Here is a 14,994-nt window from a genome sequence, read left to right as displayed (position 1 = left end):
AACATCCTATATATGTCCCTCGACAAATACCGATGAAAGGTTAGACCCTCTAATATGAGATATAGACTACAAGATCTGATAAAATGATCACGTGGTCAAGGTCTTGAGCCACCTGATAGGGACAATGTTAGCTGAATCGTCTAACCATTATCTTGTACCCCATCATACTGTGATTGCTCCATCTGAGGTTCAGTAACCTCTAGTATCAAGCAATGAACACAAAAATAGAGGAGCACTATAACTAACTAGCTGATCAAAATATCCATCAATCAACGCTCTACCCTTCGGAGATCATCATATGAAATTATACCTAGTTACGATCAGACCTCCTAGGTAGTACTCAACTAATACCACTTCCTCCGCACCATTATGGGGTATATATCACTAAGTACATCATGGATATCTAATCATATCCAATAGTTCCATGAGTCAGGATCTCCCATGGAACAACGATAGGCGAGTCTACTAGTCATCGCCTTACAAATCACCATGCTACCGAAAGAGGTAAAGAACTACTCTCTCCAAAACATCTCAAGGAAATCACTAAGTGATGACCTGATCTCTAACAAGCATTCTCTACTTCTTCCTTCACGTGGTACCAGGTCACATAAAGGTTAAGCAGCTAACTTCAACTCTCTCACGCCAGTACAAATCATATATCCAAAGGTCCTCTCCAACTCATACACCCTAGTAATGGATCCATCTCATAAGTGTTAAGCATGTAGCCTTACACCTTTCCCACTTCAACAGAGGTATCCTATCCGCATGTACCTTCTAAGTCAACCTATCAGGTACAAACAGTCCATGGTCAAAGTCCCCATGGAATAGGATACATCAATCCTCTATAGACTGACTAAGCCTATAATAGTATATGGCCAACTCAGTCCTCCCTATGACGGTACAAGTCACGTACTCAAGTGAGTCTCCCAAATATCTAACCCAACACAAGTAACCCCAAAGATCAGAACCTCTAAAAATAGAGTATGATGATACCCTAATGATCAAACTACTAACTAAATCGGTCGTCAACTAACTGATCTAATAAGGGTAAATCAATCCTCGTCAAAATCAACTAAGGTAACATCAATCCACCACTACCCAAGTCAACAAGGGTAATCTACAAACCTAACCAACATGAGTAAATCAATACTCTACTAATCAAAATAACAAGGGTACGGAACCAACTAAGATAGATCAATCCACAATGGCACAAGTCAATCAGGTAAATCAATCCTAAACTGATCTAACCAGCTGGAGTAATACAATCTGAGTCAACATATGTATACAGATATCATCCACCACCCTACTAATAGTAACAAGACTGGTATGTAACTCTAACTCTTAACCAACTAGTAGTGGCGGTAACTAACACAAATGGTAGTATGATATAACAAATCCCTTGAGACTGTAATCTTTGATCTCCATTAGGTCAATCGTGATCAGTGATTGACCCAACACATGCAATGCATGCTACAAACAACTGAATAGGTACTAACAAAGATTTACTAACACATGTCATAACTAACTATCCTGAACAACAGCATGTACACCAACAGAAATGTATGATAACCATATGCACACATACCTCCTATAGCCTGGAGATGTCCTGCTACTGCCTGGTCCCAAAGCCCGAAAGTCACATCAAGAAAATCGAATCACGAAATCCAAAACACGAATAACAGGCATCGAACCTGCTCTGATACCAAAAATTGGTATCAGATAAATCTCAAAAATCCAAAACAAAAACAAAACAGGCATCGTACCCGCGCTGATACCACTAAATTGGTATCAGATAAATTTCGAAAATCTAAAACAAAACAAAACAGACATCGTACCCGCTCTGATACCACTAAATTGGTATCAGATAAATTTCGAAAATCTAAAACAAAACAAAACAGACATCGTACCCGCTCTGATACCACTAAATTGTCACGCCCCCAAAGGAGTTCCTGTCAGACAAAAATCCGGCAGAACCTCCCTGCATCAACGATCATCACATCATACAAAATACATCACCACACGCGATGGAATATTTATATACACAACCACGCTTATAATAACACTCGGCTGAATGAAACAATCACAACCACGCATTTATATATATATATATAACCAACACAACGGAAAAACGGAAACGGAAAGCCCAATACAACCCAATCAACACTGCCGGCTAGGCTTATACAACAAATACAACACTAAAACTATAAGATAGCCACATGGCTATACACAAATACAATGCCAAAAATAAGAAAAGAATATACAAAAGAAAACAATCACGATCTTCTGATGTGGCGTAGGTCCCGGCAGACATGATACTCCGAGCGACACTCCAACCATCTACCCAACATAAAATATATATGCGGTGGTGAGTATAGGTAACTCATGGGTAATAGAAAAGAGCATGGCCTATAAACAATATGGAGATCACAAGTATACCTCGAGGAATATGAATACGGTCATACTATCATAATCAACGATCCGAACATACCCGATATAATAACCGATATAAACCTGCATAAAGCACAACTAATATAACGATACAAACCTAACTGACATCGACCACGTGACAACGATCAAGAACTCACCGGATCTCGCAATGCGGATATACCGTGACACCCGCAGATATAAGCACGATCGTATACATGTAAAATAAACGATACGATGCAGACGGCAACCAAGTGCAACAATCATATCTCAAACAAGTGCAATAACGACAATCACATGCAACTAGTAACTACTTGGCGTGATGCAAACGCAGATGCACCGCGATCAAACGCAAGAATAATAGCCATGGTCACCCCCGCCACCTCTCCTGACACCACGACCCCTGTACGCCGGAGAGGTCGGTCCGCGACGATCAGACTACCCTCCACCACTATATAGTGGTCGAGGCGACAATCCGCTAATAGCTATCTAGCTAAATAGATCGGGGTCCCTGCTCACAACGCCGGATCTCACTAAACCTCGTGACCGGGTGGCACGACAACTGCTCTAGCTACCACTACCCATGAGTGGCCGAGTGTGCGGTGCTAAACCAAACCAACTCATGACTCTCTCACCACAAGGGAGACAATGGTCATCAGATGCAATGAATGATGAACATGATATATATATATAATCATCATCCATGCAACAACCCCAAACCTCATAAATACCTCCAACATGAGTATAATCGCCATGATACCTCCACATATCCCACCGAACATATGTACCTACCACATATGTATAATTAACCAAAACTCCAATAATCCCACCGGACACATATACACAAAAATATAAGTACAATCAACACGTATCCTCCAATAAAAATACAACGGACATGTGTATATACTCCGAACATACAATCAACACAACTCCTCCAAAAGTACATGACAAATACGTATGTACACACCACATGTAAATGTACGGTCAACAAGATAACTCCTATGACACATACCCATCTATGTACAGTCCACATCATACACCCAATCAGCATGGTAATACCAACAACCCGACAATCCCTACAAGGCATACTCTACACGTGTAATCACAACAGAGTAGATATCAAAAGTAGAGACGGTATATGAATTAAATGGAACACCTCAAAGATCAAGCATAAGTCTCTAGCAGGAAGTCAACAAACCGATATGATATAAGGTAAAGCAGTCTAATCCATCGGATAACAACCATGCACTAAGTACAAGAAAATCTACATAGAGGTAAAGGAAGAAATACCCGCCTTAATTTGTCGACCGTGTCCAGAATAAATCCCACGTCGTGATGATCATCCCATATCAAAGTCCTGCATAAATCAATATTTACATATTTTATTTAGCTAAATTCACATGAATTAAAATAGCTAAATAAAATCCCTACTCAACTAGGATAACTCCACTCAAATCTGATCTCTGATAAATCCTCCAAAGAATCCTCAATCTAACTCACATAATTCATCATCAATCCAACACTAATCTAAACTCATCAAAAATCCTTCTAAATCCACAAATCAATCCAAGATTCAATCCAAATCAATATATCAAAGTTGAATTCTAATTCCTTAACCATGAATCAACTTCACACAATTCATCCATTTCAACTAATCTACACAGATTACAACAATCTATCATCAACAATCTATGTTAACCCAATACCATCATCAACAATCTATGTTAACCCAATACCATCATCAACAATCTATCATCAACAATCCATGTAGAATGCTTAATCTAATCCAATATGAAATACCTCATTGATACATCACTTACCTTGGAAGGTTGTAGCTGATCCACACTCACAGCTCCCACCATAACCCTGCCAACAGCTACCAAAGCATTCATACATCAATCCTTCCAAAAATTTGTCCAAGAAGCAAAAATACAACAATGTATCTACTGAATCCTACAACCGGAATCACACTCACCTCAATTGATCCCAAATCAAGCTGCTGTTCACCACCCGGATCAAGGAGGGATCAGAATTCAACCAAACAATACATCACTAACTCATTTCCAACAACAACTATGCACCTTACCTCTTCACCCGAGAGCTACCAAAGACCCCAGCCACAAGAATTGGAGAAGAAGAAGTTCTTCTCAAGGAAGATCCATCACTAGGTTTATCCGAAGCATCCTCCTAGACCAGAACAGAGAGAGCACCATAAACGCATAAAAAATCCTTGAATTCATAGAATCTCTCGACCAAGCCTTACCTCAATCAATCCCTACAGCTGGTGTCGTGCGATCCACAACTACTGCAACGAGGAACCGAAACTAGGGCTCCGATTCTTGCTCTTGGCCAAGATCAAGTTGTGCTGAGGCGGCACCTTGGATCAAGAAGAAGGTTGTAGACCCGAAGCTAGGGCTCAGGAAGCGGTGGCCAGCACCAGCTGCTCATGGATGTCCGGCAATGGCTAATCGGAGCGGCACGGGGTCGGCATCGCGGGTTAGGGGAGGAATCGCCAGGGAGAGGGAGGAGAGGATCGAGCCGCCTAGTAGCCAAGAGAGCTTGGCATCGGAGAGGCACGCAGAGGAAAGGTCGCTGCCGGCGGTGAACTCGCGGTGGTCGGCGATCGGGCAAGGAGGAATCGCCGGAGAGGGGTTTCGGGCAGAGAGAATCGGGGAGAAGAATAAGGATCGGGGGAAAAATTAACGAAATCCGAAATTTAAACCTAGGTTTTATTAATTAAAACCTAAGTCCATTCCCAAATCAACTCCCACTTAAATGGGTATTCCAAAACAGGTATTCACTGTACCCCGAATCCATCCCATCAAAATGGATCATACGGACTCCGTTTAAATCCCGAAAAATTTCTAAAAATTCTGAAAAAAACCAATAAGATTTTTCGTCCAATAATAATTATTATTTAATTTTACGGTATCTTACAGAACATCTAATGGATGAGAAGCTGTGAGGTAAACTACGCAAGGTAAGATAGTGAGATGAATTGAGTGTCTTTGTATTCGATATAAGGGTAGACACGACCATAGGTGGACTCAGGGGTAGTCGACTAAGTCAGAAGGTTCAAGCAAATAGAATAAGGTTTTTAATCGACCAAAAGATCAAATCAACTAGACCAGCTAGTTTGATCGACCTATGAACATGTTAATCCTTATTTGTTTAGTAGGTTATCACTGTAATTGGATCAAATGACCAGATTTGGAGATTGGGCCACCGTCAGCCACGTGGAAGCTAATTAATCCAACAACGCAAAGCTGATGTAAGTAGAATGGGTGATTAGAGTGTGGGATCAGACAATTGAATGATACATAGTCAGCGATCCAAAATAGTTATTCGAAGCTGATTGAGTTTAGTAGACCAAAATGGTATTCAGCCGACTAGAGGGATGCAACGTCAACAACTGGATGAGCGAAGACTATCTTATGGATGAGATCAACCTGCCTCTTCAATTGTTTCCAATTGATCAATAAGGGCTTTTTGGTCGATCGAAAGTGTCATGTCAACACTCGATCAAATCTATAAAAGGAGACGAGGAGCTCGTATTCATATCATCTACACAGCCACTATCAAAGATCTAATTGTATTCAATGTGTTCTTTTTTCTTCTACTATTGTATATCGAAGAGGAGAATGATAGTGGACAAACGTTTCTATGCATAGGTTTTGGAGTAGCAACTTGGGGATTGTGAATCAAGTAAATACTAGTGTCCATCTCTTTTATATTTGTTTATTTTAATTAATGTGTGTGTGGTATTGCTCAGTAATTAGTAAGAAAACAAATAAATAAATTGTATTAATATAGGTGCGCTATTCACCCCTCCCTCTTTAGCGATCTAAAATACTTTTGTAGCTCATTTATGATCTGTTAGAACTTCTCGTGTCTAACATCCACTCTACGACTCTTCACTTTTACATTCTAGCATCCGGTCCTTCATGACTTGTTAGGACATTACTCACATGTCTAATGTCCGATCTTCCATGACCTGCTAGGACTTCCTTTATTATTAAGTGTTCGATCAACTATGATTCACTTGGACTTCTTTCATACCAACTCCTCTATTCGACTTACAATTGTCATGTAACCAATCAATCATGACTTGCTTGAACTTCTCCACCGTTAAGTATCCCGATTAATCTTAACCTATTTGATCAACCATCAAAATCTAAACTAATTTTGATCAATCTTGACCAGAGGTCAATTGCACCGTCAATCTCTCCTTTTGTTTGATATCTTATTTCAACTATCAAATATATTGATCAAATATCGAAACTCAACTCAAACTCGATCAATTTTAATCACCGATCGATTGCACCAACCATTAGTATTCACGCTTTCACATTTATATATATTATTCTAGGCTCATATTTGAGCTCGTTGTCTAGGCTAAATGCAAACCTATCTAAATTAAATTGACAATAAGCATGATTTTCTCTATTATCCATTGAGTAACTCAATTTTGAACACTCATTTCTCATTCACTTTAAAAATTATTTTAATAATAATCTATTTGCAAAATACACCCTTCCATATCCCAGAGGATTTTTTAGCCACGGAAATTATTCGAAGACAATTGTCTGTAATATCCACTTCACCTCCTTGCCCATCCTTCCAACTACTTTAGGAGGAATTCACTCATCACCAAACACTTCCCTATTCATATTTTGCCAAATTAATGTGTCATAATCTCTAGGACTCGAGCCTCCTCCAGCCATTTCACTGTCTGCCTTTCATCAAAATATCCTACTTTTAGCCTTTGATTCACCACACAGACTGATCGATCCTTTTCACTCATTTCACCCTATCAAATAAAGCTCAAGTTTTTTAGTGAACTCTGCGTTGATGTGTTCAATGATTATCTTTCCTTTTGTTGCCTTTGATGGATCACGCGCTAGCTAGTGGAGATAAATTACAAGAGCCATCAAAATTATAAATCGAGAGCCGAAACATTCCCAACTTGGGCGCCTCTGCCTGATGATCAGTTGTCGCTTTGTGGAAAAACAGACGCCATATTTGTCGAGATCAGAGCTGGAATATTTCTCCAAAAGCAAGCGATCAAGATCGAGCTTCCATCTCAGTCTGCTACTGTACCTATCAACCTTTACTTAGCTGATGAGTACACCTACACTAAAATCTAGGCTTGTGACCTCCATGAAATTGGAATAGAAACATTACAATCTTGTCGTCCTCATCTCTATCTTGCCTGTGCACGGCACACACTCTTGAGATAAGAAAAGCTTGGCATACACGAGCGATAGATATGGCCAAAGTGTGCAAGTCGAGATGGTCAGAAGTGGAGAGTGTTGACACATTGCATGAGGCTCTGGTCGCTCACTTAGCTTGTTATTAGGACGCAAGCTAGGGATGGGACAAAGGACAAAATGTGATGAACCATTCACTTGTGGCTCTCGTTGTCGAAGAAGATTAATCTGCACTATATACCGTCCAGTGCATTTATATATAAATAAGTTATTGATTTGTTTATTTGTTTGTTTGTCAGTCAATTAATTAAGTTTACAATTTCAGAAAAATCGCTATTGGTTATTATTATTATTTTTTTTAAAAAAAAAATGCGTGTTCGATAAAAATTTGCTTGCGTAGTTAGTTTTGTATGTTAAGTAATATCTGCATATTTACTCTCAATTTAAATATGCATTTTAAATGTGTTCGAGCTGATAAAAAAAATCCAGATTGGCTTGAAGAAGCTATACCTTACGAAAGAGATTACCAGGAGAAAATTAAAGTGTATGATCCAAAGACAATGATGTAATTAGTTCTGATGGATTGTGTGTTCTTTCACAGTGTGATTTGGGTCTTTCTTGCTCAGTAGCTCTGATATCTTGTTTGAAGAATTGCCATTTGTTGAAATTGTATAAGGTTTGTAGAAGTCCTTTGTGATGTGAAAAAAAAGGGACTTGTAGAAGTCCTGTGTGATGCAAAAGGTTCTAATTTTCACCCCAGATGTCCCTCTACTGTCTGCCTCAAGGCCTTGTGGAAGGGAGATAAATCACGATACCGAACGACCTCCTAGATGGAAGAAACTTATTCCTTAAGGGAATGAACCATAGGGGATTCAAACCTTACTCAAATGATGTAAATCTACCCCTCGAGTACTAACTCAGTTATGTCCGTAGAAGTGACTTGTAAAAGTCCTTATGTGGAAAAAGGTAATAACGCTCATCCCTAGCGTTCAGTCACTCCAGCCCCACATTGTACAGGGTGGTAAACCACAGTATCAAACCACCACTGGTAGAGGAGGTACTTCGTCCCAGGAGCATGCACTCCCCTGGATTCGACCTTAGGCTTTATGTGACAAAGCCTCTGTCAGGTACTAGCCCATATAGCCCATGAGGGCGATTTGTAGAAGTCCATAGACAGAGAGAGAGAGAGAGAGAGAGAGAGAGAGAGAGAGAGAGAGAGAGGGTGGGGGAGTAGAACATTTGTATGGCTGACTAGAAGGGGACTCCACGGTAACTCCCTTTCAAGATGCAATAAGATAGGTGTCTATAAGTCGATGTTCACATCCGCCAAGGATCTTGATCCAAAAATGAGCTTTCTAGCTTTCATGAAAGTGAATGATTTCGCTTGCAAACAAATTCAAACTCACCTCTTCTTAGAGATGCAAGTGAAAATAAGTAGGAATAAATTGGCAAAAGCTTGAGGTATTGAAATCCTCTTCAACTTTGTCTAAACTCCTAATCCTTTTGGACACTTGATTGGCTTGAGCACATGAAAATGATTAGTATTATGTTGAGTCCTTGGTACTCAAAAAAGGTTCTCAAGAGTATATAAATATATACTAGCAGCCCCTAATGATCTTCTAAACAAAAATAAGTTTTAGCTAGGTCTTTAGTTAACTTACTTGAACCCTCAATTGACTAGTCATACACAATTCAAACATTAGGATTTCAATAATGTGTTGTTTAGTTAACTAAAACATAATTTTTCAATCAACTTGACAATTGTTAATTGACCAACCCAATTCAATCAACTGATAATAGTCTAATCAATTTGTTGGTTAAGATTGACTAAACTCAAATTTAGTTTTGATGTTTAATGAATATGTTTGATAATTGAGATGTTAAGTAGATCTAAGTTGACCAAATATTTTACAATGGAGAAGTCCAAGTGATCACAATTGACTAGCACTTAGCAATTGAAAGTTCAATAAAGAGTTGACAAGGGTAAAATTCACATGGATCATAGTTGATTGGACACTTGGCAATGATAGAAGCCATAACAGGTTATGAAAGATGAAATGTTAGGCATACAAATGAAGTTCTAACATGTCATGGAGAACGAGATGTTGGGTATGAGAAGGAGATTCCCGCTAGTCAAAAGATCATTTTTTACTTCGGCATAGGTTACTTAGGTAAATAGGGATTTCGAAGTAGTATATAATAAACAACTTCGGTAATAACATTGGAGAATATGCCTTAAAACATGCATAAAAGTATATATAATCTACACACATCAATTTTGATATAGTATTAAAAAGTGATCCTGCATCTTTCTAAGAAGCTAAAAAATACTCTAATCCAAAAAGGTGAATTGATGTCATACAAGAAGAGTTGATGTTATGACAGACAATGATATTTGGAAACTTGTTGAATTGCCTGAAGGTTCAAAACCTGTTGGCTATAAATAGATATTTAAAACCAAGCTGGATTCGAGGAGTAATGTTGAAAAGTGTAAGACTTGTCTTGTTGTTAAGAGATTCACTCAGAAGTAAGACATTGATTACAAGAAGACTTTCTCACTTGTGTCGACAAAAGACTCTCTTAGGACAATTATGACACTTGTAGCTCATTATGATTTAGAGGTATACCAAATGGACATAAAGACTACATTATTCAATGGAGACATTGAGGAGTCTATATATATTGTGCAGTCAAAGAACTTTGAGTCCTCAAACTCCAAGCACCTAGTATGTAGATTAAAGAAGTTCATTTATGGCTTAAAATATGTATCCTATCAGTGATATTGAAAATTTGATCAAGTGGTCAACTCTTTTGGATTTAGAGAAACCTTGTTGATAAGTGCATATATATCAAATTTAGTAAGAACAAGTTTGTTATACTTATTCGGTATGTGGATGATATATTACTTGTGAGCAATAATAAGGGATTGCTGTATAAAACCAAGTTATTTCTATCTAATATTATTGAAATAAAAGATCTTTATAAAGAATCCTTTATTTTAAGTATACATATATGTCATAATCGTTCAAGAGGTATTCTTGGACTTCCACAATATGCTTATATTGAAAAGGTGCTTATAAGGTATGTCATGTAAAACTGCGCACCCTATGTTTAAAGGTGACAAATTCAGTTTATAGCAGTGTCCATGTCTTGAACTTGTAATAAAGAAGATGGAACAATTCCCTTATGCGTCATCTATGGGAAGTCTCATGTATGCACAAGTTTGTATACAATCAGATATAACATTTATATTAGGTATAGTTGGCAAATATATTAGTAACTCAGGACTGTCACACTAAAAAATAATAAAGAGAATGATGTAGTATTTATAAAGAGCTAAAGGACACTTGCTCACATATCCGATGTTAAATCCCCTGAAGGTGATTGGATATTCAGATTTTGATTTTGTTGGATGCTTGGATAACAGGAGGTCCACTTTGGACTATATTTTCATACTTATTGAAGGGACTCTATCTTGGAAAAGTGTTAAGAAGACGCTATTAGCCACTTCTACTTGGAGCCATAGTTGGTAGCATTCTATGAAGCATCTAATCACAAGATTTGACTACAGAACTTCATCACAACGCTGCAAATTATTGATAAGCTATTGAAGATCAACTGTGATAATAAAGTCATAGAATTGTATGCCAAGAATAATCATAGTTCATCAAAGTCCAAGTACATTAACATCAAGTTTTTGATAGTTAAAGAAAGAGTTCAGAGTTATCATATTATAATAAAGTATATAAGCACATATTTCATGTTGACAGATCCACTCATCAAAGACTTGGTGCCTAAAGTGTTTCATGCGCACATTGTAGAAATGAGAGTCCTTATGAAAAAAGAACTCATCTAGTAGGAGTCTGTATTTATTTTTTATTGCTCTATATTAATAAAGACAAATATTTTATTTTGATTATAGTATTCAAAACATTAATGAAAATTTTATTATTTGTTTGACTCTTTGAAATAAAATATCATAATTTATTGTTGTTATTTAACATTTAATATTTGTAAATATAATATAAATTCTATTTGGAATCGTAAGGTTTGAATCATGATTTATTGATGTAGCTTAGCATAAAGTTTTAGCAAATATGATCAACTCTTTTGAGTCACTTTAGGACTAGTTAAAAATTAATATTTATTGATCATATTTCATATAATTAACATACTACATATCTATATTTTAATCTATGTCATTAATGATATTGATATTGTGATTATTATTAGGGCTTATTACAAACATGTATAATAGTTATGACCTCTTTAGTTGTATACTAATGAAGTTGATAAACTAGATTATTTAGGGTACTCTATACCCATGAAATTTGATATCGACTAAGGTTTTACTTGTATTTTATATACAACTCACATTTAGCTCAAGTGAGAGATTATTGATATTATCTCCATTAGGTGGGCTTAATTACAAGTCATACATATGAATACGAATAGAACCCATATAAAGTTATCTAACTTCAATTTATTGGATTTTGGATTATTGAATGTAGATTTAATGTGTAGAACCCTTTAGCTTGATCTGTTATCATTTATAGGCTGATAATAGATCAGAACCTCTATATAAAGGATTGGTCCCTAAAAGTTTAGGTCATCTTGACAGAATCATCATTCTCTATTGACGAGAGTTTGTGGCGCCATCAATCCAAATACCCTTGGAAGATCTCTCCTGTTACACTACTTGTTTTTCCTTAGGGATTTTTAGACTACGTTAAAAGATAAAGATAATAATTCTTCAATCAAGTTTTTTGTATTATGTTTATTTTTCTATGTCATATTACAATGAATCAGATCTATATTCATATATTCTTGTGTTTTTTTTATTTTGAGTTCTCTTCTATTCCTAAAATTCACGTGATATAGGAATTATAAGACTTTCGCAAGTTCACATCAACTTGAGGAAGAAAATGAATCTTTAAAATTACAAGTCACTGAATTGAAGAGTCTCTTGCACAAATTCACGTTTGATTCCAAATATCATGATATGGTACTAGAGAACCAACGTGTTATGCACAACAGAGCAAGCCTAAGATACAAAACTAATAAAAAGGAGGTAGCATATTAATGCTTAATTAATTTCAAGGACATTACAAAAGACAATAGTTTTGGTCACATTTCAATCCATTGTGGAAATATAGACGAAATTAATTAATGAGGGTGAGTGGCATACAAGTGAATAAGAAAAAATAATAGAAAAATTTGCATCCAATCTTCAATCATAAATAAAATTTTGCATGTAGTCCTAGTACCAAAAAGTTTTATTTCCACTCCCTAACTAAATAATAAATGTCAATTTACTTACTAATCTCTTATATTTTTTAGGAATAAAAAATTTAAAAATGAGTATAATTCCTCTTAAATTTAGCATATTAAACTAAAATCTAGTATATTTTCTATTAAATTGAGCATGACTCTTTTTTCACCGCAATTGGATGAAAAATATATTAGATTCTCTTTAAATAGTGCTCAGTTGAATAGAAAATTATTAGATTCTCTTTAAATAGTGTTGAATTTAAGAAAAATTATATTAAGTAAGAAAAAAATCATACTCAATTTTTTCTCCCTACCCAAATATAATGGATACCAATTTACCTAATTACCTCTCATATTTTTTAGGTATAAATAATATAAAAATAAATATAATTCCTTTTAAATTCAGCACATTTAACTAGAATTTAATATATTTTCTATCAAATTGAGCATTATTTTTTTTCATCTCAATTAGATAAAAAATATACTAGAATATATTTAAATAGTGCTGAATGGTGTTGAATTTATAGGACTTATATTAAGTAGAAAAAAAATTATGCTCAATTTGATAAAAAAAAAATATACTCGATTCTAGTTTAAAGTGTTGAATTTAAAAGGAATTATAATCATTTTTGGATTTTTTTTTTTATGCCTAAAAATATGAAGGGTAATTAGGTAATGATATTTGTATGAGGGAGTTGAAGTAAATAAAATTTTACATGTAGAGAATGGAAATAAAATTTTTTTAAAATGTATATAAAATTGAAGTTGTATTTAGGGATTTTTCTTCAATTTACCGAAAAAATAACACCCATTCTTTTTTAAAAAAAAATATTTAGTTTCTTCAAAAATGTTTATATTTTTTTATTTACCAATTAAAATATTTTAATTAATTATGATTCTGTATTGCACTCTACCATAAATTATAAAACATATTTTTTATTAAAAAATTACAAAAATATGAGATAATTTTTCTCATAATCAAGAGTTTAATTAAAAAATAATTAATCAAATTAGATAACATCAAATCTGATAATTTAATTGTTGACTCAACTAGTCCTTAAACATAAACATTTCCTTAATTTACTTATGATAAATCTAAAAGTACAATGAACTTCTCGTTAATATCCCAAATTTTTTTATTCTGAGTGCCTTGCGGATGCACCGTGCCTCAGGGCTCAGGAAGGTAGTTTTCGGCCTTATCAAGATAACATTTTCCAACGTGACTGGTTATATTAAACGGATTAAATAGAACGTTATCTACCGAGCAACGTTACCATTTACACTGAGCTTCTATTTAGTCAGCTCAGAGAGGGTGGAAATAAAAAGTGCTAGAGATTTTCGTTGTAAATTTTTTTTCCTTATTTACGTCATCAAAAAGATGGATTCTATTTTTTTATCTAAGGATTCCGATTATTTTTTAATATATTTTTCATCCATTCAAATCGAGACTCTCTCCCAACATACTTGCAACCTTGTACACGCCTGGCTTTGCTGTAGGCGACACCCCCACGTGTGAGGTCACCTCAAGACCTCACGTGGCCACTGCCTACGTCCTTGCGCGATCGCAAGCAGCGACCCCGTGCACTAGGTCACCTTACACAAGCCCTGCACATGGCCATAGGCAACGACCGCAAGCTCGCTCGACGATGAAACTAATTTTCCATCTCTTTTTTTTATTATTCTCTTTTCTTTGCTTCGGACTTCTGTTTTTTTTTTTTCCGTTTTGAATTCCTTTCCCTCCGCATTTCATCTTCAGAAGTAAACAAAGCATAAAGCGATTAAATACAACTTTTTCCACCCCCAACAAAAACCATAGCATTAAAGGGATTAAAGGAATATTCAACAAATTATACATTAAATTGAGATATTATACCATAGAATTTTTTACTTAGCAATTTATTTTATATATTTATTTAAAATTTATAATAATAAAACAAGAATAAATTTATTTAAATATAAATAATAATATAATAAAAATATAATCTAATGATGTAGAAGGAATCTATATAACCACGGATAAGACGTATTTAAAATTTTCATAACACTTCATTCAGACAAAGTTCAGCTCGGATCAATTTTGACAAAATAG

General features: G+C 35.5%; 1 long non-coding RNA gene across 2 annotated transcripts; it reads right to left on the bottom strand.

The window, feature by feature from the left end:
• Nucleotides 1-3,719: 3,719 nt before the first annotated feature.
• LOC121982756 lies at nucleotides 3,720-5,137 on the bottom strand. Of its 2 annotated transcripts, none has more exons than XR_006112234.1 (5): nucleotides 4,688-5,137; nucleotides 4,511-4,611; nucleotides 4,400-4,423; nucleotides 4,245-4,300; nucleotides 3,720-3,781 (listed from the first exon to the last, which is right to left on the bottom strand). It is a non-coding gene; the product is annotated as an uncharacterized LOC121982756 (long non-coding RNA). The 2 variants fall into 2 exon arrangements; XR_006112233.1 differs by having other exon boundaries at nucleotides 4,245-4,290.
• Nucleotides 5,138-14,994: the final 9,857 nt, after the last annotated feature.

The sequence above is a fragment of the Zingiber officinale genome, chromosome 5A (genome assembly GCF_018446385.1).
Source record: "Zingiber officinale cultivar Zhangliang chromosome 5A, Zo_v1.1, whole genome shotgun sequence".
NCBI lineage: Eukaryota > Viridiplantae > Streptophyta > Magnoliopsida > Zingiberales > Zingiberaceae > Zingiber > Zingiber officinale.
The sequence above is the reverse complement of the archived record's forward strand: the minus strand, read 5'-3'. Positions and strand labels throughout refer to the sequence as shown.